Raw genomic sequence first — 4527 nt, 5'->3', positions numbered from 1 at the left:
TAAGTTCATGTTAATGTAATGTTAAAGTCACCATCAAATATTGTATTATTATTATTATTATTATTATTATTATTATTAAATATTGCAGTATTTATTATAAAGGATTTATCCATGCACAAGACTGCATCCTTTTTTTATTTCTTCTTCTTTTTGTTTTGGTCACACTTTAGTTTAGGGACCAATTCTCACTATTAACTGACTATTAACTATGACTTTTGCCTCAAACTCTTAAAGGTAGTTGTTAAGTTTAGATATGGAGTAGGATTAAGGGATCTAAAATGTGGTCATGCAGAATAAGGCATTAATATGAACTTCATAAACAGCCAATATGCTAGTGATATGCATGCTAAGCAACTACTTAATGGTGAGAATTGGTCCCTAAACTAAAGTATTACTTTAATTCCAGACGAACAAAATCAAGTCCCGTCCTACATTTATTTTTTTTCTTGTTCAAGAAGCAGTTTCACTTTGATTTACATCACAATGTGGTAAAAAAAAAAAAAAAAAAAGTCTACCGCAACTTCCATTTCATAGCAACATTTTTGTTAACAAATGGAACCTTACTGTAAAACATTACAAACATTTGATAACTCAAATATCAAATTTTGAATTGCCACTGTTCAGATCACAAGACGCATTTGCGTGTGAGAAATACAGAGCAGTGTAAAGACCCGTGTGTATGTGTAAGCAACATTGACGAAATGCTTCATTTTAATACCAATTACACGTGCGGCTCCGCAAAATACGTAAATAATGCGAGCGACGCTCGGGCCTGAAGTGCTGCATTAAATGCAGAGAGGGGGCTGAGGGCAAGAGTAGTCAATATGAAGTAGCAGAGACCAAACCCCCACACCTCATTACGCCAATTGTGAATGTTAATTCTAGTGGCTTTATTAGTTCGAATTAGGCAGCGAGAGAGAGACTTGCTCTTTCATTGTTCATTACCGTGTTTGGCTGCGCCTTGTAACTTGCAGTCACCGAATGGTCAGAAGAAGGAGGGGGTGACTGCGGTACGTCTGAGTGGCTATTGTCTAAATCGTAATTATATTTTTTATTATAAGCAAGCTCCGGGCTTCCGAGTCTATACAAAGCAATTTCCAATAAAGAGCGCTACGGGCAGAAAGTGTTTACATACAAAATGGTAAGAATACACTAACAACGTTTGGTGTCAATAAGCTATAATCACTCACCTAATTTAATCTGGTTGCCATGGAAAACAAATGGCACTTGAGGTCTAAGAGAACACGGGAGGAGCTGTGCGTGAGTGCTGTAGGTGTGTCTCGCTTTTAATGAGAAATTAGAAAAGATTGGTAACACCTCCCTGTCTTTCCGGTGTAACGTGCAAGCACCTGCCCCGTTCGCTTTGTACGGGCGGATAGGTGTGTGCGAGCGAGGGTGCGGGACAGCGTGGCTGTGCTCCTCAGAAATAGAAAATTGAGTGGAAATTGGCCTAATTGTACGGAATGATTGATGCCAGTGGAAACCGCATTAAAAACACGAAATGTTCCCTGTTAGCCACACACGCCATTCTCCGAACGAATTTACTCCCCAGACGACGAGAAACTGTGCTTTTAACTGCACACGAGAGAGCAGAAGGGCTCTCTAGCTAACCATGGGAGCATGCATTTACAGAATAAGGGAATCCAAACACAGGCCAAGTCGATAAGGGGGGCACCTGCCGTGTGTGTGTGTGTGTGTGTGTGTGTGTGTGTGTGTGTGCGCGTGCATTTGGTTGCTTCTCTGATGGACGGATGCGAGCATGGGTGAACGTCCATCTCTATTGCTCTGTTGTTCGGAGCGGTGTGTGATGAAAGGTGAGTGATGATAATCAGAATCAAATCTCCCACCCACACACATACAGACAGGGTCTAATAAGTGGAGGTTTATTCACGGCACACAACACATGCAAGGACGCTTTGTTTAATAAATTGCGGATATATGGCGAACATCTGGATGTCCACGTATCCGTCCTCCACCGCTGAGAAGTGAGGGTTGCACTCTTTTATAACAAGTTTAGCGCTATATCTCTTTAGGTGGCAGGAACAGCCCCTGCACGGAGCTGCTGATGGCTGGAGAAATAGTTAAATTGCATAATGTGTTGTTTTAAGCTGTACATTAAAGATCTTCCGCTCTCCCTAGGGACCTGTGCTTAATTTACCCATGATGCTTAGCTTCAGACTGCATTGTGCATGTTTAATTGTTTTGGTCCTTGATTTAGTTTGATATGTTGGTGCCATGTTGGTTATCAGATTGGTTTATTATTTTTGTTGATAGACATTGGATATAGACTACCATTCAAAAGTTATTTTATGCTCAGCAGGACTGCATTTATTTGAACAGATAATGCAGTGAAAATAATAATATGATAACATATTGTTACAATTTAAAATAACTGTCAATAACTCTTAATATATTTTAAAATGTATTGCTGTTATGACAAAGCTGAATTTTCATAGCAGCCATTACTCCAGTCTCCAGTGTCACATGATCCTTCAGAAATCATTGTAATATGTTGATTTGCTGCTCATAAAACAATTCTTATAATCATTGTTGAAAACAGTTGTACTACTTAAATTTTTTGTGGAACGTGATGCATTTTATTCAGGATTCTTTGATGAATAGAAAGTTCGAAAGAACAGCATTTATCAGAAATAGACTTATAAATGTCATAACATTATAAATGCCGTTACTGCCACTTTTAATCAATTTAATGCATCCTTGCTAAATATTAGTATTAATTCCTTTACAAACAAATAAATAAATAACTTTTAAAGAGTGCATAACAGTTGATGTTGGATATTTAATGGTGCATGTTCATTTCCCCAATGTTCCATTTATATATCTTTACTATATTACCTTTTCACTACAGTTCATCTTTAAAAACGCTAACAATTTAACAGTATTAAATGTAATCTTTGGCAAATCTCAAAATTATCATTTTTCTTACTGTATATTATAATCTTGTGATGCCTAAAGCACTGATATATTAGTAATTTAATAGTTTAATTTTGTTTGAACAAATAGGATCACATTTTAATGTCAGCCATTTTTAGTTATTGAGCATAAAAGCAATTATCAGCTTTTTGGTATCGGCCATAATTTTCATGTTGTGCATTCCTGTCCCATCCTCTCACTGCACAATGATGTTTCTAATGGAGTTTGTGCATAATCTGAGTTTGTTTTGAACTATTCTGTAACAATAGATGTTCAGCACAGACATCGCTCTGGCTTGAAAACTCGCATTGTGACCGCTGTATGTCCTCCAAAAGCCCACTGGACTCAGTTTCCTCTGCCATTTTATTTAAGAGAAAGAAAAGCTCATGTTCATCTTATTGGCCCCTCAGATCTGAATCTGGACGCAACACATGGGCAGATGTGAGGTTTGTTAAGAGACTGAAAAACAGTCTGAAAGAAAGAGGACGAGTTGCAAAGATAAAGGGAAAAACAGCAATGCTCCTTTTGACTGTGATTGTGGTTTCCCTCCATCACCCGCCGCACAGATGTCTATCAGTATCCACGCTTGTGCTATGCGTACTGTCTGCCACGGAAGCAATATACACCAATGCCATTTCCCACATTTTCATAATTATTATTTCCAGGGGAGTCATTGGGGTCTTCTATAAGGAAATGTAAGTGATGGGCATTTAAAATGGCTTTTAAATCATGCAGGAGAGTGGGGGCCCTTTCAGAAATAATTGTGTCAAACAGCTTTTTCACCTTTTGCGAATCAATATGCACACTTATTCATAAACTGACGACTATCCATCAAAAGGCAGCGCTGCTTTTTAATATACATCCTTGCATTTTAATGGGCTACTTTAGCAACAATGCTGCAGACAACAATATAAGCGCGTGTTATATTCCCTGCAAAATCAGTGATCCTGAATCTTTGGCAGGCAAGCATGCTCAGACTAGCTACACCTCATCTCTATTTCACCTTTGTTTGCACAAAACTCACACACACACACTTTTGTTTTTATATCATGGACTTTCCATTGACTTCTATAGTTTTTATACTGAGCTAATGTGATTTTCTATCCGGACCCACTTTATATTAAGTGGCCTTAACAATGTACTTACATTTAAATTAATAATTTGGTACAATGCACTTATTGTGTACATACATGTTTTTACATTGTACTTATATTTTAAAAATACCTGCATGTAATTACATCTGTAATTAATTTCTGTAATTACATGTATAATTACACAGTTGACCCATCCCTTACACCTTAACCCACCCTTAAACCCACCCATACCAACAAACCTGTCCCTAACCTTACCCATATCCCAACTCAATAGCAGCAAAAGTGTTTTGCAATACAATATGAACACAATAAGTACATTGTACTTAATTTTTGATGTAAGTACATAGTAGTTAAGGCCACTTAATATAAAGTGGGGCCAAAAAAGGTCACTATAATACTTTTTTTCCTGATAATATTTTACACCTCTATAATGGACACTTTTCACATTTCCAGGGTTTTCAGAAACGGAAGTTGTCATATTTTGATAAACCTTTGGTGG

Source organism: Sinocyclocheilus rhinocerous, unplaced genomic scaffold, assembly GCF_001515625.1.
Source record: "Sinocyclocheilus rhinocerous isolate Xijiao unplaced genomic scaffold, SAMN03320098_v1.1 scaffold2057, whole genome shotgun sequence".
NCBI lineage: Eukaryota > Metazoa > Chordata > Actinopteri > Cypriniformes > Cyprinidae > Sinocyclocheilus > Sinocyclocheilus rhinocerous.
This window is presented reverse-complemented; position numbering follows the sequence as displayed.